The 24425-nt window shown below is 37.1% G+C and overlaps 1 long non-coding RNA gene across 5 annotated transcripts in view; it reads right to left on the bottom strand.

Annotated features, from left to right (window-relative positions):
- The window catches only part of LOC113636736, a 48819-nt gene that overhangs the window by 19147 nt on the left and 5247 nt on the right, over nt 1-24425 (bottom strand). For 3 of the 5 annotated variants that reach the window (XR_007143443.1, XR_007143444.1, XR_003439135.2), the window contains exons 3-4: nt 22356-22427; nt 11820-11881 (exon numbers count right to left, since the gene is read on the bottom strand). This is a non-coding gene — a long non-coding RNA (uncharacterized LOC113636736). Of the gene's footprint in view, nt 1-9483; nt 11510-11819; nt 11882-22355; nt 22428-24425 lie in introns of those variants that run through there. The other 2 variants (XR_007143445.1, XR_007143442.1) reach the window with 2 other exon arrangements.

Genomic DNA, 24425 nt, shown 5'->3' with positions numbered 1-24425 from the left:
AGAAAATGTACAAGGGACTCGTGATTGTTTCTGATAACCAAAGTGGATAAAACCAGATATGTTATCAATAAATGTAATCGAATGGGATGGAATGGTGATATGCCTGTACTGGCTGCCTGCCTACACATCTATACAAGTATTTAATATTGCACAATTCACTGACATCCTCCTCATATTCTGAGATGTCAGTGCATACACAATGAGACTTATATCCTCTTGCTGTCTGTATGTTTCCTTAAGTCTATTAGTTTTCTTACAGAAATGCATATCTAGACCTATAGGCAATTCGAATTGGGTAACTTTTATTAGAACAATAGATATATTTTTTCCTTTCCCCAAGATTAAATAGTCTTCAATTCTTGCTTATTTTAAGTTCCTCTGTGATTTGACACAAATCAGAGACAGATGAACAGGCTTAATCCATGGTGCTTGAGGTCTGATGCATCTATTTGATATATCAGTGCTGCAGCATTGCTGAATATGTTCAGCTTTCATAGAGGGAAACATTAACCACTTAACTACTTGGCTCTAAGACTGAACAGGAAAGTTAAAAAAGTTTCACAGTTATGTGTAGTGTTAGGTATGGTTTAGTTTCCAAACACTCTGAGAAAATGTAAGTTAAATGTAGAAAGTCATAAAGACTTTTACCCTTTGGGGAGCCTTTTTAAAGGATTGCTTTTAAAGTGCTTTCCTAATTCTTCAAATCAAGGTGTCAGATGGGGCTTAGCACTTCTCCTAAGTCTAAAACATGATATTGGCATCTTTAAATTGCCTGTAGTGTGTAAGTGTGTGTGTGTGTGTGTGTGTGTGTGTGTGTGTGTGTGTGTGTGTGTGTGTGTGTGTGTGTGTGTGTGTGTGTGTGTGTGTGTGTGTGTGTGTGTGTGTATGTGTGATTGTGCCCTGTGATGGGTTGGCACCCTGTCTAGGGCATCCCCTGAGACTCCTGGCTACATACAGCACTGTATAGAAAAGCAGTCCCAAACATAAATGAATGAATGAACAAAGGAACGAATGAATAAACGAATGAACAAACAAATAAACAAAGGAATGAACGAAAGAACGAACAAAGGAACAAATGAACAAAGGAACAAATGAACAAATGAATGAATGAACAAACTAATGAATGAATGAATTAATTCGTGAATGAACAAACAAACAATTGAACGAATGAACAAATGAATGAATAGTGCCAATATAAAGGCAAAGAAACTTTCACAAAGGGTATTTTGATTGATGCTAGACTGAGTGATCAATATATATATATTTTTTATATAAGTATTCATTATAATAATTAATAATATTATTATTCATTCATTCATTTTTATTTGGACCATGATGAGTGTGAATACACCATGCATGAGACCAAGGATGTGGGAAGTGTGGCTCCAACTTGACTGCAAATGCATTTACAACTGCTAAAATAATAATAATAATAATAATAATAATAATAATAATAATAATAATAATAATAATAATAATAATAATAATAATAATAATACTGTACAGTACATGCAGCTTACATTATGCAGAATTCCCAACATTAACTGCTTTCCTGCATCTCTAAATAGAACCACAGTTCATAGCTTTAGGGATACTTTAATGTCTACTGTAATAGTTACCAATATAGAGAAGGATTTTTGTGGTAGAAAATGATTAGTCCTGTTCACTGTGGCAACAACCAAAATTGCTAAAGAAACATGAATTTAAAGGTTTGTAATGGCTAGTTCCGGAATCAAAATTGTCTGTGGCATCGGCAGAAAAAAATAGTTTCTGACGTCTATATTCTTAAGAGATTATCAATGAGCACAATTACTTATGGTATTTATATTAAAACATGCACAAAATCCAACCACACCATCTTGCCTAATCAAATTTGTGATTATGTGCTTTTTGGTAGAGAAAGGTGACTTGACATGACTTGAAAAAGGAACATAGGAAATGAGGCCAATTGTCTTATTCTTTGCCTATATGCTTAGTTAAATTGTTAAATAATCAAGTCCAATTTTTTCCCCCACAAAATGTTCACTTTTCACCCAGAGAAAAAAAAAATCTTCGGCTTGACTATATAAGTGAAATTTTATATAAAAACTCCTTTTGCATTTTCTATGTGAGGATTGCAGTATATATAGACATCTCTTATCAAACTACAAATGCTTAAATATCCAAACAATGTTTGAAGAACCGTTATACTGTATTTCTTCTAGCAGTACACGATCGGAACAGCTCATGCTTTCTCTTAGCAGCTGCAGTCTATCTGTGTTTGTGCTCGTCCAAGTAAAAAAAAAGGTTTAAGGTAGTATAAATATATACGATCAGACACATGGCAATATTCATGTGAATGCACACAAGTACACCCAAAAACATAAACACACACGCAGAGACACACAAGCAGGTCTTATAGGCCGGTCTTTCAGCACACACACGCACACCCTGGCATGGTCATGCACATGCAAGAACGCAGACACGCACACAGCTGAAAGCAGTCTGCTGAGAGAAGATTGACCACAAGATAACTCGGCAGCACTGAAGCCCTCTCTTGTTCCCCTGAGTGTTCTTACATTTATTTTCCTTTATATATTATTCAAAGTTAAAATAATTAATTCAGGATATTAAATCAAGATGTTGGAAATCAATCCAAACCCTCTTCCAGGCTGGCTTGCAGTGAAGTAACTGGCTCTGGTTAAGGCCAGCTTCAGCAGAGAGGCTTGGAGAACTCATGTGGCACCTGATTGGCTGCTCTTTTGCTATATAACTAATGGCCATGTGGAAAAGGGATGTTTTGGTTATTTAGTATTTAAAAGATCCAGTTCTAAAATGCTGCTACTAGAAACACTGAAATACATGGATTTAAAATTTCTCTAAATGAACTTTTTTTTTTTTTTTTAAACCACAGTCACCTCTGACTCGCTCTGAAATCTACAGTATGTCTGGATTTCTGTAAAACTTCAGAAAGACAGGAGGATCACATCTATCTGGGCTGGTTGGGTATTTGGGATATGGATGAATCCTCAGAACCCAATTTCATTTCTAAAATACTGAGAGTCAACTGAAAAAATCATGCATTTTTGTGTGCATGTTATTTTTGGCTTGTGCATGTTTTTTTTTTTGTGTGTGTCAATCAGTGAAAACTGAAACTTATTGGCATGATTTGGAATTTTGGGAGAATTATATTAAAAAACAAATGATTCAGTTATTAAATGTAAAACATATTATTCAGAACCAACAGTGAAAGTGTTGATTTAAGAGAAGAATTTTCCACTAATGGTTCCCGGGAGCTTAAGGTACAAATTTAAGGCCAAAAATACATGAACGTCCTGATTTTAAATTGCAATTTTATATGATTTATGAAAATTTATGGCGATGTGCGGGGTCCAAGTACCGTCTATATATAGTGACACCGGTGGCCAGTTACAAAGAAATACAGAGTGCAGTGTTGAATATAGTGCTTAAGTTTTTTGACAATAGCTCAGCTCAATCTCTGAAATGTGAAGCCTCTTAAAGGCTGATTTAAAAAAAAAATCTATGATTTTTGAGCAAACATGAAGAAATCATTAGGAATTCATTTCCAGATTTGTCCCCAATGAAGGAATACATCAATTTCAGGCCAAATAACAAAAAGAACTCAACTCCATCTCCACTTAACCTATGGACGATATAAGATTCTTAATGTAATGTACATGGGGCATTTTGTTTGGTAGAAGCAAAGAGGGAAACATATTTTTCATTGTACAACTCAAGATTCATGAGATATGGACCAACATCTAAAACACTGAGCACTGAGCTGCTATCACGTAGATCAGGCTAATCTCTTTTGTCTGAATAGTGGAAGGAAGTACAATCAACTGACCGGATTTCAACTGATCATGTTTCTATGACTGACAGTTTGGTCTGCCAAAGAAGAAGAAGAAGAAGAAGAAGAAGAAGAAGAAGAAGAAGAAGAAGAAGAAGAAGAAGAAGAAGAAGAAGAAGAAGAAGAAGAAGAAGAAACGTTCGGTGCTTGTACTCGTAAATTTAGGTAATAATTAAACACAAAATCTCTCATGAATTTGTTTAATAGGATGACAATTTTTGTCGTTTTGAATTTACTTTAACTAACAGGCTGAATCACATAATTCTTTGTATAGAAATCTTTTCAATTCAATTCAAAGTATAGAAATCTTGACAAAAACATTGCACATTGTAAATCTATCTAACAAATGTTGTCTGCTTTGTTAGGCATTAAGTAAGCATGCACTGTCTGGCTTGGGAAACTGAAACCTTGACATCTGTATGATCTGTATATTATTGTATTGTTTATGAGCTTTCTTTCTCCCGTCTCCCCAAGAAGACACAGTGGCTACCATGTTTATGGGAAATCGGCTCCTCGTCCCGATTCTCTCGGCAAATCAATACTCTTGTGAGATGACACCATAGTGGACTTCTCGTACTTTATGATGATGGCTGGCTAATTTTGGAATGGACACTATTTTTCCCTCCTCTTTGGTGACAGGCATGGTATAATTTTTGCATTAAAAACGTCAATCAGGCCAGAGGCGAGGTTTGGTCTGCGGAGGCTGGATGTAGGGTGAATTTATTGATGGAAAATGTATCTATATACTCTTAGAGACACTCTTAACCCCAAATCTGGATGTGGGTAATAATTCCAAGTTATTAAAGTGACAGTATGTTGAAGCACTCACAGAGGTAAAGAATGTAAGGGGCTGGACCTATCTATTAGTGGGTAATATTTCATACACACACATACATACACACGCACAATCCAAGTGAGACTTCAGCCACCAAACATGATGATGACCAGAGAGTGCCATGGGTCATAAGGCACAGATATACAGAGACACAAACACACACACACGCACAAATATAAGCCAAGAGATGAGCCAGGAGAGACAGTCATTGTGCTGCACATATACCGGGATGAATGCAAGGAGAAATGGTTCATAAAACACACACACAGAAACACAAACACACACACGCCATATTTATTTATTTATTAAGTTACACAAGGTCACACGGGACTTTTCTCTATATTTTTTTTTTTATCTATTTCACTTTTACTCACTAGGAACACTGTACATAATTTAGTCAAGCAAAAAAAAAACTTTTTTTTCAAAAAAGATTTTGTTTCTGTTTATGCAAACAAATAAATTAAATCATAATTTGCAGTGATTGTTTTTCTCCATAAATTGTCCTCGGAGCCTTGCATCTTTCCCAAAATCTCGCTTCTAATTGTTTAATCCGCTTGGAGACTTTTATAGATTTATCTGTATTCTTTGCAATACTGTAAGGTTCTCCGAGCTCTTTTGAAAATGACAATCAATATCTGTCCTAGACCTCAACGTGAGTAATTGCTCTAATTAGCACGCATTGGTAATTTCATATTAATAGTCTTGGTTCAGGACAGCCGGTTTGATTTCCACTTCCACTTAAACGTTGAAGTTGAAATAAAGAATGCGCACATACACAAAGACACGTGTGTTCACGTGCAGCAAACACGGCCTGGTTTTCCAGTCACGTCAGTGGTGGGAGTTAAAGGCTGCATTGTGACATTGAAAGACCTGTCGAAAGTGTCTGGTGTTATATCGTGTAAGCTTCCCCTGCCATTAGCTCACGCTGACCTTTCCTGCAGCTTCCTTCTGTCAGACTCACACCACCCCCTCTACTAGGATATGTGTGAATATGTGTGTGATGTGTGTAGCTGATTTTTGAAGTACATTTTGAATTCGATCCTCTACCTACTCTCGCCAAAGCCGGCATGTAGTAATGCAGTCGTAAAGACTCAACATGTCTACTGTAGTCACACGTATATTGTATGGAGCAGACAGACATTTGTCATCATTTTTTATTTTCTTTCTTCTTGATGTGCCCTAATTGGGGAATAATTCAAGAGCAGTGCAAAGAAATCGATAATGAATTAATGTAAGGACAGAGGAAGTCATTAGAAGCAATAAAGACAGAGGTTATGATGAAGATGGCAGACAGAAAGACAGAGAGAGAGAGAGAGAGAGAGAGAGAGAGAAAGAGAGAGAGAAAGAGAGAGGTGAGATGATGAGACAGACTCCAGTAAGGCTGGTGTCACTCCAACGATGTCATTAAAAAAATTTTGCACAATTAAAGCAAGTCAAATGAAAGCAGCACTGTCAGTGTAGCGTCTGATCTAGGTCATTTGGCAGTAATGTTTCCTGGCATGTCCTGGCATTAACTGATGACTTATGATGTGTGTGTGTGTGTGTGTGTGTGTGTGTGTGTGTGTGTGTGTGTGTGTGTGTGTGTGTGTGTGTGTGTGTGTGTGTGTGTGTGTGTGTGTGTGTGAGTGAATATAGAACGTACTTTTTTTTTTCCTTAAGCAATTTACTTCAATTAACCGTCTGATTTCTCTCATAATTCTAGTGCCATATTAACTTATTTAAATATATTAGATATATTAGATATTTTTATGCTATTTAATTTACATTAAAAAATAATTGTGTACTTCACTTGGATAAATATTCATGCATATGAAACAAAAAGGCAAAAAATTGATAATGTGAAATCTTTCATGTAAACCAGCAAATGCACTGTGGTAACAAACCCAAGACTACCTGTAGGAAGTGGTGTGAGCTCGGTCACTCTGGTACTGTGGTGCAATTATTGTAAAAGTGCAGGCAACATACTCTGGAAATAAAGTAACCTGTGCTTGTGTTTTAGCTGCTGATGATGGTGACATCATTAGTTTCCACAACGTGTACCATGAACGTAGGGGAAAATTGTGGGACACAGAAGAGGTGAGGTGAGCCTCTTATGTGGGATGGGGTAGCTTAGTGGCAAAGGTGATTAGCTACAGATCTGATGGTTGTGAGCTTGGATCTCAGGTCTACCAGGCTGCTACTGCTGGGCCCCTGTGCAAGGCCCTCAACCCCAATCAGCTGTATAAAACAATCTAAAAATGTAAGTCGCTCTGTATAAGCGCATCTACCAAATGCCATAAATGTAAATGTAATGTAAATGTGAGCCTTACTGCACATAATAGCACCAAAATGTTACTAAAAATGAATAAATGTTGAGTTGAAAACGGCCAAACTAAAATTCGTACAACAGCAAACGTGGCCAGTGTGAAAATGACCTAAACACTTATTCTAACTCAAACCTAGCATAGTGACTCGACTCTCTGACTGCGCAGCATTAAACTATATGACTTCATGTTAAGTCGATTGTTGTCCTTCATAAGAACTGATAAAGTTCTATAGTCCTGGGGTGATTGATGCACAGAAGGTGCTGAACACACAGCTGTGTGTGATACACAACCCCTAACACTGATTCAGCCCATAAAGCTGACACGCAGACAGCCGAGCTGCAGGCGTCTGGACTGGGTTAATGGAGAATGGGCCAAAGCTCGGGGTAATGTTGTTGGATAAATGATTATTGATTAGATAAAGGTTGAGTTAATCATTAGCCTTCATCCGTTTTACCCACTGACTCTGACCTTTCCCTTCACACTGCAGTTTTCCATATGATGATTTGATCATCTCTCTTTCTTCCTCTCTCTCTCTCTCTCTCTCTCTCTCTCTCTCTCTCTCTCTCTCTCTCTCTCTCTCTCTCTCTCTGTCCCACAATAGAGAGAGTGGAAAAAAAGAGAGAGAGAACACATTGTGCTGCAGTATTTCTATAGTACTGTATAGTATAGATGTACTTTGGAGGAAATGTGTAATGTATTATATCCTCTGGAGACCATTACAGCACATGATATTGGCTATTAATTACTAATAGGCTTTATAATTGCGATTTCATTATCACTGTTTTAAGGAATGTGTGAATGGAAAAGAAAGAGTAAAAAAAAAGCATCAACAAAAAAACGTTCATTTAATTGCATAACTATGTTTGAATACAATATTTTCCTTTTTTTTTCTAAATGACTTCCATGCTAACGGCTTTATAATAACCACATATAGAGCTGTCATCTGCTGAGCACTTTAGTATGTTTGCACTTCACATTTACGGCATGTGTCTGTGTGTATATGAGAGAGTTCTCGGCTTGTTACGACACATTAAAATCCGGTTTCTATAGCAGCTGTATTTATTGAATTACTCTGAATTTCCCTCTTAATCGACAGCTAACCAGCTCCAGAAGCTTTCTTCCATCTGGGCGCAATCAGCACAGGAAATCCGTCGCTTCCCTTTTCTTCTATTTATTCACAAACCCGTGCTGGAATCGTGATGTTTATTTAAAGTAATGCTGCACAGAGAACTACTGCACTGAGGGAAGAAAATGAAGCGTTTTCACACAGAATTACATTTCCCAAAACAATTGTTTCTGCCACTGATCCCTTTTCTAAAAGCCCTGGCTCTGCTGTGATCAGAATAACTGCTGCATGGCTTCGTTTCTACACTCGGGCCTTTATCATGTAGAATAAGAAGGGCTGAGAGGATGGCGGCTAACTGGGCTGGTTGGGCATTTGGTATAAGGATGATTCCTCTGAACCCAATTTCATTTCTAAAATATTGACAGTAAACTGAAAAAAATCGTGTATTTTTGTGTGCATGTTTTTTTGGCTCGTGTGGTCTGGTACTTGTTTTGTACAAATAACTTCATTTCTTATTTTCTCTGTGAACTTTGAGCATCGGACCACATTTCTTTTCCCAGCGCAGCAAATGTTGACTGATGGTCAAAAATGAGGATGTATTTTTAGTTACAAGCACCGATCCAAACAAGAGAAAAAATACATAAGTACAAAACTAAAATATGTAATAATATATAAATAAAATATCAATTCAAATATAAATATAGACAAATATATAAATTAATTAAAAAAGAAACACATCCTGAAGTACATAGCTCAGAACTCTGCCAGCAATATATATATATTTTTTTTAATTAAAAAACTAAACAAACTAGACATAATATTTGTTTTATTCATTTCTAGCTAAAGTCCCAAAAAAAAATCCCTGTTATGATTTACATAACCAGTCAACAGTTATTCTCTCACCATACTCTACTACTTCTTACTTTGTCTTTAAGTTTATAATACTAAGAAATATTCATTTCTTTATTAATGCCGTACAAATCCCGGTCTACGACGTTACCATGGAAACAATAACATTAATACAAGACAAGCACAAGATCTATCTATCTATCTATCTATCTATCTATCTATCTATCTATCTATCTATCTATCTATCTATCTATCTATATATATATATATATATATATATATATATATATATATATATATATATATATATATATATTTGGTTTAATCATTTATTATCTACTTTAGTTTTTCACAGTAATCTTTATTTCTAATTTAAAAGACATGATTCTGGTCAGTGAGAAATCTGTTGAGAAAGTTACACAACGCTACCTTTAACATGCAACCGGTTTCATGGCAAACGGCATTAAAATAGATTTTTCACTGGAACTGATTTCAGCATGTCCTAAAGAAACAGTGCCAAGGCGACTCTATAAGAATGTTGCAATATTTTATTTTAAAAAGGACAGCACACAAGAAATTGGATTCATATGCTTTAATTATGAACTTTCATAATACAAAACATTTAAATAAATAATGAAAAGGAAAAAAAATTGTGTTGCAGTGGAAAGCTTGTAGCTCTGAAGTGCTGTGTGTTTGACAGACAGGCCAAAGCCTCGGCCTCATGAAAACATAAGCTGCTCAAGCGGTTCTTTATGATGATGAAAACCATATGGATGTAAGTTACACAGCTTAAATAAGCATTTGCACAACTTGCTGGCCAACTCTGCACAGCCGGCTGACTAAGAAAATAATTAGGATTTGTGAGTGGGGCAAAGCACAGAGTCTAATACCCCAATACACACACACTCACACACACACACACACATTTATGTTTCAACTTTTCCTAACCCTTAAATCCAGATGAACACATGCAACCAATGACACCAATTTTCTGGAGAAAACTATTAAACTTTGACAGTAGGGTGTTAATGTCAGGTTTCTGTACAGAGGAGTAATAAACATTATATATTGTGCTTTTTGTTGCACCACAAAGCAGTAAGCATGCGTTAATCCAGCGAGATGATATTTTACAGTCATAAATACAGCAACGCTTGGATTTTAAAGCATGAGCTGGTGTGGATGGAAATGCATTCGATGTGCCACCCATATCCTGTTCAGTCCTGATCCCCTGCCTTCTCAACCACGCTTACAATTATTTACCCAGGCCTGCTCATTCCTCCATTTGATTCCCTTCCTTACTCTTCATTTCCATTTCCTTGTGTGCCGCCATCTCTCTCTTTCTCTCTCTCTCTCTCTCTCACTCTCTCTCTCTCTCTCTCTCTCTCGCTCTCTCTCGTTTTTGTTCCTTCTGTAAATATTTCATTTGCTCGTCTGCACGTGTTCGTATTGTGACGTGTCATTTAGCTCTAGCAAAGTGGAGCAGGCCACACTTTCATCTCTGCTGAAGAGCGAGAGAGCCAATAGAGGGATGTAACCGTGATGGGATGTGAAAAGGTGTAGACGACAGGAGCTGATACCTAAATGTGCTTCCTGTGTTCTGCCTACCCAGTGCTGTCAAAGCCCACTTCAGGCTAGGCAGCCCTCTGATGGTGGATGTGTGCACGTCATGATGATGAGATGGTGATCATGATGTGTGTGTGTGTGTGTGTGTGTGTGTGTGTGTGTGTGTGTGTGTGTGTGTGTGTGTGTGTGTGTGTGTGTGTGTGTGTGTGTGTGTGTGTGTGTTTGAAAGAAAAAAGAAGTAGAAAGACAAAAAGATGAGAGGGACTTTGTGCAACAACAGGAATATGCTGTGTCATAAAGAATCAGACAGACAACACGTCTGTTGTTGTGTACATGATCTGTTGTCTATGTTGTGTCTAATATTTGTGAAGCTAAAGTGAACTCACTATTTTGTTTATGTCTGCTTTTAGAACTGTCACCTGACTCTGCTGCATAAACGAAGATGTCTAAAAATGTAAGAGTGAGAAAGTATAAAATAAATAGCTTAAGAATTGATGTATACTACACAAGAGTGTGATCGTAAGGGTAAAAATACACAACATTCAGAGTTAAGGGTGAACTTCGAAAGGTATACGTAATCATATTAAAAAGTCTGACTTGGGCTGACTTATTACATATACAAATGCCACACTTTTTTTTTTTTTTTGCATCAGCTGTACAATTATAATTGTTTAAAAACAAGAAATGAACTTATTTGCTGTTTGCTATCAAGCCAAACTAGCTACAAGCTAGCTATCAAATATATTTATTATTTATTTATTAAATGGCCCAGAGGGCTGTGTTGCCACCTCACAGCTTTAGCATCCTTGATTCGATCCTGAGTTTGTGTTACTGTCTCCTGTGTCCATGTGGGTTTCCTCCTTGTTCTTCAGTTTCATTCCTACCAGTTTCATAAAATTCAGGTAGGTGGATTACCTAGTCTAAATTGAGTGTGCATAATGCCTCGGTGTCCAAATCCAAGGTGCGTTAATACCTAACGACAAATGTTCCAGTCGATGGACTCCGTGTTCAATAAAACTCTGATGAGGATAAAGTGATTACTAAAGAAAAATGAATAAATAAATATTTATTCAAATTAATTTTTAATAAATATTTAATAAATATCTATTTATTCATTTCATTTATTTATTAAATATTTAGCACCATATAAAATAGAAAGCAGTTGTGAAAGAGGTTTCTATTGCAACACACCCCTCTTCTTTCCTGCTCCACTTAAATTGATATTTATGAATAGAAAATGAACCAAATGTGTCTCCAAATGGACTAATAGGTCAGAACATGTCCAAAGGGTGTGAACATGAGTGTACACATACAGTCCAAGAGTGTGTATTTGATATAGTGGGTACTGACCTTTTATCCAAGATCGCTCGTACATCATTGATAGTTTAATCTTCATTCCGAAATTGTATACCCTGAGAAAATAAAGAAAGGGAAATAAAGATAGTCCATGGTTTAGGATTAAGATGATAATGCAAAAAAGATAATGCATTTGATTTATGGCTCACAAAATCCCTTTTAATTCACAATACAGCTTTAAAGACTTTCTCCTCCTGTCTTTATGTGTTTTCTAAATAAAGCCCCACACTGGTTTCTCTATGATCAACACTACAATACTGCGAGAGGCGTGATGTTGAAGACCAGTAGAGTCGTGTTGGTCTGCAGAGGCTGAAAGGTGCTACTTTCTCACCTGTTTTAAAAATAGAGACAAAGAGGTCGCAAAGCTGAATTAATCTTATGATTATAGTGTCCACTTAATATTGGTTTCCATGGCACCGGCTGTGCAGAGATTACCATCTGAGCTGAGCAATGATTGGCATAGCATCGTCTGCCTTTATTTTTGCTCAGCGGCTGAATACTGGTGAATCATAATTACACATTAGGCTGTTAGAAATCATTCAAGGGTTGGTTAATTAAGCTAGTTGTCCTTCATCGTTGTTGTATAAAAGACTAGATATAATTTTTTTTTTTTTAAATGAATGTGTGTGTGTGTGTGTGTGTGTGTGTGTGTGTGTGTGTGTGTGTGTGTGTGTGTGTGTGTGTGTGTGTGTGAGAGTGTGTGTGTGTGTGAGAGAGAGAGAGAGAGAGAGAGAGAGAGAGAGAGAGAGAGAGAGAGAGAGAGAGAGAGTGTGTGGTTAGGAGGTCATTATCCATTTATGCCCTGAGAAAAAGGAGCTTCTGCTGAAAGAGAGGTGACCACGCAGCATCTTAAAATGCTTTTCAGCCTTTTAATGCATCTCTCTGCCAAAGTGTTCAATTATATTCAATGGACATTGGGCAAGTTTTGAAAAGCAAAGGCATCAGTTTTAGAGCAAACATGAAAAGTAAGAGATATACTCTTTGCAGCCTGTTAATAAAAGCCTTTTTGGTGTTTGTAAGCTTTCAGTTTTGAAAAGTGACTTGATAGAAATTTAAAGCGCAACAGAAATATGTTACTATGAACCTGAGCCAAAGGACAAGTGTGTGTGTGTGTGTGTGTGTGTGTGTGTGTGTGTGTGTGTGTGTGTGTGTGTGTGTGTGTGTGTGTGTGTGTGTGTGTATATGTGTGTGCGCGTGCACGTGTGTGTGTGTATGTGTGTGCGCGTGCACGCGTGTGTGTATGTGTGTGTGTGTGTTTGTGTGTGTGTGTGTGAGCGTGAGCTTGCACACGTGTGTGTGTGTGTGTGTGTATATGTGTATTTATTTATTTATTTATTTATTTATTTAGCTTGTCTATTTGTTTATTCATGTATACATATATGTAACTGAATTTCATTTATTTGTCTGTTTCTGTCAGCTTTTTTCTTTCCGATGAAACCCAAGCTACCCCCATAAACCACGCATTGCTACTATGCAAGATTTAGGTGAGAAAACATGTATTTAATAACAATATGCAAAGCATTCACATATTAATTATGCATTATTATAAAGCTTGTGTACATAATATATACTGTAAAGAACTGCTGTAGGTCTTACGTCTGTCACCGGTACATGCATTTGCAATGAGGGGGATATTTAAACAGAAAAAATTGCTGTGTCACTAATACATGCTGCATTTGTCTCTCTCTCTCTGTAGGGAGTTGTTAAAATGTATATTATACTGTGGACTTACACACACCCTCACACTCCCTCTCTCCATCTCACTTTGTGTCTCTCTTTCTCACAGCATGAGATCTTTGTTCTGTTTTGCAGCTGGGTCTCTGACCTTCTGCGTTTGAGCATGTGATCTCTGACCCCAGTGTTTCCCCCTTCAAAGAGCAAGTCCCACTGTCCTTTTTGTCCCGGTAACATTCTGCCACTGCTCTCAGAAATGAAAAAAGTGGATTTTTACTGGATTTAGCTTGGAGAGTTTTAGGTCTCAAAGTCTTGATGTCTTGTTTGTCCTCCCTGCTAACACTAAAGGAGCTCTGTGTAAATCCTTTCAAAGCTATACTGGAGAAGAGGAGGCGAGAGAACACGTTAAGGTCAGCTTATCAGCTCATGCACTCCTAAGCACTTCCTAATTCTAAAGGGAACGCTCCTTTAGATCTATGCATGGATACACATGATGTGATAGAGAGGGTTAACACTTTCAAAAACACCTAGAGATGAGGATGAAACTGCATAAACAATGAGAAACAGGTTCACAGTGACCATAAGCAACCACGATCAAATCACAATACAGTACAATTCCTGAAAGCTACACTATTGGGAAATATTGTGTACTTTTTATGAATTTCATTGTTTTTATGTGCAGCACAGATTTAAATACATTATATAACTAGTTAACAGGATGCCCCTCTATACCGTATAAGTCACTTAGTGCTAATTTATTTGATATCCGTCCAAGGAAAGCTACCCTGCACGGCTTGCAATGGCAACTCGCAAACGCATTAGCATCCGATAGCAAAAAATCCCTAACCCAACTTCCCACTAGTGTGATCATTAAACCCCAAGCCAAACACAGTGGCTGCAAAACAAGTTATATCTGTTATCTACAAATTAGTGTAGTATAACCATTGCCTACTGTATCTATGACATTGTAATGCTCCACTGAAAGGAAGACTTGATGGTTCATGCTTTCATGTCTTGCCTTTAATTTCTGAAGTGCAAACTTTAACGAGCAAACTAAAGAACAAAACATGAAGAGGATTGTAGTTCTTATACAAAGTAGGTTTTGCTTGTCACCACAACAAATATTTAAAAGTCACACCATACTTTTTATCCATGTAGAGTTCCATTTTATATCTCTAAACTAAGGAAGTTTACAAGTATCTTTTACAAATAGTTAACAAGACAAAAAAGGTATATATATATATATATATATATATATATATATATATATATATATATATATATATATATATATATATATATATATATATATAGCTAAAACTGGAGACTTGATAAAAGATAAATTCTTAAAATCTTAAAAAAATTATTACCAAAATAAAAGGTAATAAAAGGTAATTATTAACATTTTAATATAGAGCATCAGACATGTAAATACTTGTGTATGTTGTCACTATAGAAATACTGTAAATAACTGTCTAAGCTGTTGTTAGAGAACGTTAATGAACATCTTCACAGCAATCAGAATCGTGAATTCTACAGTGCTGTGCTTTACTCGAACCTTGTATATACAGTACAGTATGTTTTTGAGAGAGATCTAATTGTAGTTACGAGATGTGGTTTTAAACATATCTGTAATCATTTTAATGCACATTGTAGCAGGGTTTAGAAGGTGCTAGAAGCTTTGTTGTCTGATATATATTTCTTCTTTGGCCTTTAGTGTGGCATGAGGTAAGATGTATAACGGTGCTGATGAAGTCTGGCAGGAAGTATAGAGCCACTACTGCTCCAATGTCATTTCTGTTAGCATCTCTTTTTAGCTGCAGAGATGCTAATCACTGGAGAGAACAGGAGAATGCTACTGTAGGCTACAGGATTTACACCTTTAGTGCAAACCCATAAATGCAGAACATTTGCTAGCCATGGAGCATTATGTGATTCCACACACTGGTGTGTGTGTGTGTGTGTGTGTGTGTGTGTGTGTGTGTGTGTGTGTGTGTGTGTGTGTGTGTGTGTGTGTGTGTGTGTGTGTGTGTGTGAGAGAGAGAGAGAGAGTTCCTGATTTATCAGTCATTAGATTTGAGTCTGTCATTTTAACTCAGCCATGATGCTCATTTATACAACGTGCTTGAACGAACTTTCCCTGCTCGATATCTCAGGCGTGAGACAGGCTGGATGGGGGTTAACTGCAAACACATGACCACTGTCATACAGTCTTGTTTTAAGGTAGACGGCTGAGAGAACTTTTCTGTAGCTCTTTCTTTCTCTTTCTTTCCATTTCACAGCCTGTGACCACTGCCACTAGTTACTGTCTCTCTGTGTCCGTGTCTCTGTCTCTTATTATGGCCGTCTCTTAAAGTGTGTAGTGTGTGTAGCATGAGTAGTGTTTGCGCTGCTTCTCCGAGTGGAGAGGGAATAGTGGAGACCGAGGATGTCAGCGCAAGATAAACACCAGCACAGTCAAGTGGCTTTGAGAGAGAGAGAGAGAGAGAGAGAGAGAAAAATAGACAGAGAGAGGCCGGTCCTAGAAGCTGGCTCTCTTTCCTAAGTTTAGTATAGTACGAGAACTTGAGTGTAGTACACAAGCTGTATGGGAGGTTCACTCGCTCCGAATATACTTTGGTTGCTCGACACTGCTTTTTATCCTTAACCAGGCAATTTTTCTCATCAGCACTCTCTCTTCCTGCAAAAGCACCTTCCTTATTGTAATCAGTGTCCGTTCTGGTTTGTGTCTTCTTCTCAGAATCCTTTGAGAGACCAGAACAAGCTCTTCAGAGGGGAGAGTGTGAAGCTGTCTGGAAATGCCACCCTAACAAAAACCGACACAGAAATACCGCCATTTATAGTGGGTGGGACCTTTGACTCCTTGAAGGCATTTAATTTCATTTTTAATTGTAGATATATAGCACTTTTAACAATAGTCAGTGTCATCAAAGCAGCTTTTTAAAGAAATCCAGTACATCCTTAATGCACAAGCCAGAGGCATCAGTGTCAAAGAAATACTTAAGATGCCCTGAAGATTTATGACTAATGAAGCTATCAGATTCTAGTTCTTTTCCTAGTACCAGGGTTGTACAAATAACTTTCTCAAAAACTTTTACCAGCTAATTATAAACATATAAATCAACCACGTTATTTTTGCAGTTTTTTTTTTTTTTTAAGTGTGTTTATTAGTAAAAACATTTTGTGTTTTTTGCGATCAGACCATTCAATACCAGCTGAAACCTGACACTTATCTCATGCTGACATCCTCACAGTAATTGAGCAAAGCAAATTTCTACCTTGTTATGAGAAGTATAAAAGATGTTGTGTCTCGTGTTCGTGTTTTGTCTCATTTTTAAACGTCGCATGATTTCACTGCTTTAAATACTTCAGAAAATATGACAAGGTACAAAAAAATGATCCAGGATTTCCAAGAATTATTGACATCAGTAACAATATTACAACCCTATTTCTTATAAACCTTCTTTTTAATTATTAGGTAAGTAATAAAACAAAAATGTGTTTTCCCTTGTTGGAAAATAATCAATAATAATTGGTGTTATGTTCGTTACCACCCTGGATGAGATTATTTTCCTATAACAGCATGGCCTCAAAGGTTTTATTCTTTTTATGCCACTGTGATTTGACAATTATGTCCATATAAAAAACAAGGAGACTGTACAATATTTGTAAGAGCTTGCAGTTTTTCAAAATTACTGCAGATTTTCTGAAGATTTGGCCCGAGACGTATCATGTGTCATTGTCAAACGTGCATTCATCTAAAGCCCTCTTTCATTAATATACATCAAACATGAGTACAGCTATCATAACCAGTAACTACATATGTGTCTTTCTGGTAGTTTAAAAGAAAAATGCTGTGCTGGAATTTCACTAAGTCAAGTAGTTTCTGGAGAAAAAAAAAACCTTTGCAACTTCAAACTTTGAAGAAGAAGAAAAAGACCGTAAAATCAAGCATTTCTGGCTGCAACCATAACCAAAAAATAAAATACTCCTGACAGAATGGTGATGTAGAAACACGCAGCTTGTCAAGGTAACAATAAGCCACAAAAAAGTACAGCTGTTTGTTCTGAAGCCTCGTGTGGTAGAAAACCTTTTGATTCTTCGCACCGAGAAACTCTGTTAAAGGAAATTAGAAAATGAATCAATACCTCCTGGCCAATCAGAACTGATGATTCATTTACAGCATTTAACAGACACCCTTATCCAGAGTGACTTACATTTTTATTCAATTTATACAAATGAGCAATTAAGGGTTAAGGGCCTTGCTCAGGGGCCCAGCAGTGGCAACTTGGTGGACCTGGGGTTCGAACTCACGACCTTCTTATCAGTAGTCCAACACCTTTACCACTAGGTAACATAAGTCACATAATACTATAGCTATCTATATTGTTCAAAACCTTAGTTTTAAAATTAAAAGCCATTCCATGTAGACGAGTAGCTTAATTTGTAAGTTATCAAACAATATATCATCTTCTACAGATGAGGTGATGAAAATATGGTGCCGTTTTGCTGGATCAGACGTTAAAACACACTATTTGCTGATTACTATGTGTTGTTTACTTCCTGCCTCTCTGTTTGATGGACAAACTGCTCCAGGCTTTCATTTTTGAGCAGTTAAAAAAAACACTTCTGTATAAACCTGGGCACCTTAAAAGGGTATTCTTTTGCTTTCAAATCTCTTTTGCTTTCCATAATTATTAGTCTGCATACATATTACACCTGTAACCTAGCATTTCTACCTTTTCTGCCTTTTCTCTCACTTTTTTATTCTGTCTCCCTGTAAGAGGCTAAGACATCTGTTTGTGAGAAAGGCTGTCTGATGAGGGTTTGTGCATGTGTGTGTAAGCATTATTTTCCTCTGAGCCTGTGTGTATGTGTGTGTGTGCACATGATGAGGAAGGAGGGCTGACAAAGAGAGGCCATATCAGTGCCGTATCACACCTAATTAATAAAGCTGGTCCGTGCTAATTAAAAAAGTGTGATTAATGCCACTGCCAGGATTTCATGGCACACTGTGGTGTCATTTTTGAGTCACAGATCTACTGCCACGTAGAGTAAGAACACAAGCACAGACACATAAACACACACACACACACACACACACACACACACACACACACACACACACACACACACACACACACACACACACACACATACACACACACACACACACACACACACAGTCAGGAACATGAAAGAGAAGTACAGTTTTAAAAAAGTGAAATATATAAATTAATGATCCTTTTTTAAAGAAGAAGCAACACAGCACTCAGTGATTTTTATGTCACAACATCCTTCAGAGAAATAACCAAAAACTTCCATCAGGAAGTTAAAGTACACTGAGATACCAAGACATTAAGATAATGTAGTGTTCTGTCCATGCTGGGATATTTGAAAACTAATGGGATAATTTCCCTGTTTTTTATTTGCAAACCCGACAATCTATTCTATTCTATTCTATTCTATTCTATTCTATTCTATTCTATTCTATTCTAAATGTCCCACAAATACCAGCTTCCTAAGAAGCTGCAATATGCAACTATATCTTTAGAACTTTCCCTTTTCTATTTCACTTGCATTCTAATCAGATTCTGTTCTATTTCATTCTGTTCTATTCTGCTCTATTCCATCTTATGCTCCATGATATTCTTCATGTATTCTGTCCTACTTTTTACTCGCCTGCTTGATCAATTTCTATTCCATTGTATTCTACTCTATTCCACTCTATCTACTGTATTTAGATCTATTTGTATTCCATTCATTTCTGTTGTAATATATGTTTCTCTTTGCTGGTAAGATGATTATATTTTATATATTGTACACCTAGAAAATCTCAGAGTTAATGGTCACCACTATTTCCCCTGGGTGTCTGCGAATCACAGCTAGCTTGCATTATTAAAAGAGCTAAAACAGGGCTGCGGCCATTAGTTAGTGTGTTAGGATCTGTGCGCTGGGCAGTGTTTGTCTGTTTCTCATTGGGGTAAACATTTGTTCCAGTTGTAGATGGTGTGCAGCAGGAACATGAATCAGGGACGAGGAGCGGAAAGCACTGTGACAGCTGCAGCTCATTACCGCCACTATTACTGATCTAGGGGACTGCTGGGGGAAATTCCTCCTTCCAAGGAAAGCGTTCCTGTTTACCATACAGCACTGCAGATCAGGAGCTGCACACACAAATGCACAAACACACAAACGCACAAGCACACACATGCCTATGTATGGTTGTTGTTGTTTCTTAACTAGCTACAATATTCAGTACGTAAACGCTAACTTGCATCCCTGCTTTCGGTTTACATTAATAAACACTCAGTCAGAGTACAAAGTATTTCCACCTAGCTGTCTCGTTTTTTATTATTGCACACACACACACACACACACACACACACACACACACACACACACACACACACACACACACACACACACACACACACACATGCTCCTTCAATCAGGCACATCTGACTCAGCCTTGCTGCGTTACGTCATTTGGCCCAATCAGGCAGACTTACACCGACCCATTAAAGTGGAAGTCTTTCTGTTTTTCTTGGTCACTTTTAAACAGGTCAAATAAACCGCATTAATTTTGTTATGATTCTGTCATATCAACCATCCTTTTTGTACTTTTTTCAATCTTCATTCTATTGGCGTTTTCGCTCACTTTATATTTAGGTTTAAAAAATGGCTGCAAAGAACGGGTACTGTTTCACAAAAGATTCATATTGTAAATGTCAAAAATTAACTTCATCTTTTTTTTTAAACCCTTCTAAAGTAAAGTTTTGAAAACTTGAAAATTAAAAAGTAACTCCAAAGTACTTAATCCTTTATTAAGCCAGTCTTTTGTCCAGTCAACACATTTACCAACTGATGTTAATATTTTAAATATAAGAATAAAGATTATGTTGACGATGATCCACCAAATGGAGCTGTTTGCCTTAATGCTGTGGTGTGATCAAATATAAACCCACTAAACCATTTCAGTGCTGGAGAGGCAATTGAATGCGCAGGTTAATAATCTTATATACAGTAAGCAAAATGATTACACTGATGTAATCTGTGAAATGTATATCCACTCTGGGTTCCACATAATTTATTAAGTCTCCATTTGTAAGGAGTAATATATTTGAAAGAAATGCCAATAGATTTCAGGGTTGCAGAAGTAATTGGGGTAGCGGGCCATGAAGCCACACCCTTGATAGCATGCTTATGGAGATCAACAAGGCATCTAATGGGAAATAACAACCCTTTTTGTCTAGGTAAAGGATAAAACCACAAACCTTCACCATGTTTAATTCCATGTGTACAGCTTCATAAAATTTCCAACCACAGTTATATTTTGACCACAGAATATTTTGCATAAAGCAATACACAAGACCTATACACACCTCAACAGCTTCCAGAAAGAATTTTCATTGTGGCTCTGTAGGTTTGACCGCCAAAGACTTTTTATAGACATTATGGATAAGTGGTCAGGGAGCACTCCTGGGAGTGTTACTTGGACCAACTGCAATTTTCCAGAGAGTAAAAACAGGGATTGGATACAGAATGAAAGCAGATTTCTAGTACATGTCTATTTGCTACCACTTTTTGCTAACATGTAGACAATAGCTGAGGAACATTTTATCTCTGGCCTCAAAGCAGCGAGAAAGGTGCAATACGCATATTGGATGGGATTTAAAATAGGATTTGGAAGAATACCAAAAAAAAAAAAAAAAAAAGGAAACTAAAACACCTGCCTGAAACTTAATGTGGAAGTCAAGGAGGATGAGGAGAGAAATGGAAGAGCAGAATATTGCATTTCCTGAGCAGGATAAGGAGGAGAAACACCAGACTGCAGTGAGAGCACAACTGAGGGATATAAAAAAAAGCTCATTGCTCTATATATTATTTTCTATTTTTTACACATTTTTCTAAAACAGTGCTCATGTTAATAATAAGGTAAAGAAGGTATATCAAGATGTACAAAGTCTAACGTTGTCAAAATAACAAATTGCGCAACAAAATATAAGATGAAACTAATATTAAAGATCTCGACATATTGTGCCTTTAAAAGTAACTTTTAGAACAGCTTTTGATATTAATATTCATTTTTATTTTCTTACTATTTTTTTATTTAGTATTTTAAGATGGAACGTCATCCCCTTTTATTTTTAGTTGACAACATACCATGAGATTTATAAAATAGTTGAACCTATTTATTTCATTCTATCAGTGTCTGTTCTTGTTGTTTTTGTCACTAATCCATTTATCCCTGGACTGTGAATTGATTATTTATTCTCAATAAGTTTTTTGTCAGACTCAGGCTGTGTGGAGTCAGATAAATACCTAATAATACCTAACAAAAACTTTCAGGAAACATCTACAAAGCTGCTGTTAATTTGTTTAAATTTTTATTTTTTTAAAATGCACCACCGTTTTACGTCATCTGGTTTCATTATCGATAATCAAAATAACCAAAGCTATAATCCTCACTGCTCGGGTAAGAAGTGCTCTACAAATAATACTCCTAGTTGGTCTTATTACAGATGTCTTCCAGTCAATTATTTCCTCTCTATAAACATTGAATACGATCACTCATGTATACGCTCTACTCTCTAGCCAGCAGTGGCACAGATGTACAGGCATGAGCTTAGGCTGATTTCATTGGGTTAATGTATTAAATTCTTGGTCAGCTTTCTTGAAAAACATAAATCACAAGCAGCCTAAACAGCACCTTGTGTTTTGAGGGGTCTCACCCTTTTTGACCTCTGCCAATTTTTATCTCATTTCGCTTTAACTTTGCAGATCAGACTTTAATTTTGAAACGGGTCAGAAGGACAGTGATGAATAGGGTGCATCACATGGAGCTTAAATTACCCTCTCTCTGGTGATGGGGGATCAGGAGGTGCAGGCAGCAGCAGGAAGGGGTGAGGGTGGGTCTTCAATGACCTAGTAACAGACAGAAAAAGAGGGCTGGTCAGCACTTGCCCTCACAACCCTGCAAGGTAGCACACCCAGAGAGAGAGAGAGAGAGAGAGAGAGAGAGAGAGAGAGAGAGAGAGAGAGAGAGAGAGAGAGAGAGAGAGAGAGAGAGAGAGAGAGAGAGAGAGAGTGTAGGACTAATGACCATATGGTAAAGTGAGAGACACACGTCACTGATGAGAGGCCAAAGAAAAGTTCGATCTCCAAGCCTGTGTGTTTCACATTAAACCAGACTTAACAATTCTGTATTCTACAAAAAGTATGTTTTTAATGAGTATGTGTGCTTCAGTAAAAGCATAAGGCAAATGAGTTTGTCAAATGAATTATGTCTGTTACGTTGTATTGGCTTACTTTCATAAACATTATAACTTATAAGTTGATATCATACAATACAGTGGTTATTAAAGTCACCATATTTTATGTTGCCAACAAAAAAACAACAAAATAAATGACTTAAAATGCCTCCCCTTTTACCTAATGTAAAAATCCCAAAGGTTATTCTGAAAAACAAGGATAGTGTGACATTGAATTATGTAAATGATGTCTCAATGCCCCAATGTCTCAAATTTATTTTAAACAACATGTAATTATTAGTGTTCTTCTTCTTCTTCTTTATTATTATTATTATTATTATTATTATTATTATTATTATTATTATTATTATTATTATTATTGTTGTTGTTGTTGTTGGTAGTAGTAGTAGTAGTAGTAGTAGTAGTAGTAGTAGTAGTAGTGGTAGTAGTGATAGTAGTATAAATGCAATAATACATGTAAAAATGCAACAGACACATTTGGGCATGTGTGTAAAAGGAAGTATTTGCTGGAAGCAGATGAGTCAGTGAGTCAGTGTTTCCCCTCCTCTCCTGTGTGCACCACGCCGCTCGGCCTCCTTACACACGCCACTAGGATTAACTGTGCCGTGCGCACGTACGAAGCGCGAGCGCTCCGATTCTCCTCTCCGTTCCCGTGAAACCTCCACGAGGTTTTCATGTTCTAACCTATGTCGTTTTTCACAGACTTTTTTTTCTGCGTTTTTATTCCTCGGACTCTGGCTTGGGCAAGAATACCTACCGCAGTTTGTTCTGGCACTTTGTACTGAACAGAGTTTCGCGCGCCGCGTTTGGTTCCCACTGAGCGCGACGCACTGAAACCCGGATGAACCTCGGCGTGCATGACGCGCCACCCTACCACTCTGTGCACCACTGTATAGTTCATGTAGAGATTTTATTAACATTCATGCTTTCCATACACTGGTGTGTTCAAGCATCTTTTATTACTTCGGCGGTCCGTGTGCGTGCGGCCAGAATCTGGGATATGTGATTGATATAACGGTGCCAACGCATACAGCTAAAAATAAATAAATAAATAAATAAATAAATAAATAAACTATCTAACTTCAATTTCACTGCAGAAATTCTATAAGTTTGCCATCAAATAATACTTAAAATAAGTAAATAAATAAAACATTTATATGATATATGTATGGTGTATATATGGTAGGTGGTAGCATGCTGTACATTAACTCCCAACCTGCACATGCCTTACTAAGCCATGCATCGTTCCTGCGCTTTTTTCCCCACAATACCTTACGAATGTGTTCGTCACTGAGTTGAGATCCGATTAGAACCCATATTTGCTTTCATTTAACATGTGCAATAACGCACACACACACACACACACACACACACACACACACACACACACACACACACACACACACACACACACACACACACACAAACACAAATACCAGGCCTACTGTAACATGTGTAATGCTCTTGAGGTAACAAGCACCTCTCCTACGTTTCTTCACACTTCACACGTCTTCACGGTAGACCTGTGAACAGCATATGGACACCGACATGGTGTGCTGAAATGCTTACGATTTGAAACCTAGGTGATATTAATTAATCACTTTAAAAAAATTAAATATTACTGTCTTGCTAATTGTAATATATATTACTG

Source organism: Tachysurus fulvidraco, chromosome 1 (genome assembly GCF_022655615.1).
Source record: "Tachysurus fulvidraco isolate hzauxx_2018 chromosome 1, HZAU_PFXX_2.0, whole genome shotgun sequence".
Lineage (NCBI taxonomy): Eukaryota > Metazoa > Chordata > Actinopteri > Siluriformes > Bagridae > Tachysurus > Tachysurus fulvidraco.
The sequence above is the reverse complement of the archived record's forward strand: the minus strand, read 5'-3'. Positions and strand labels throughout refer to the sequence as shown.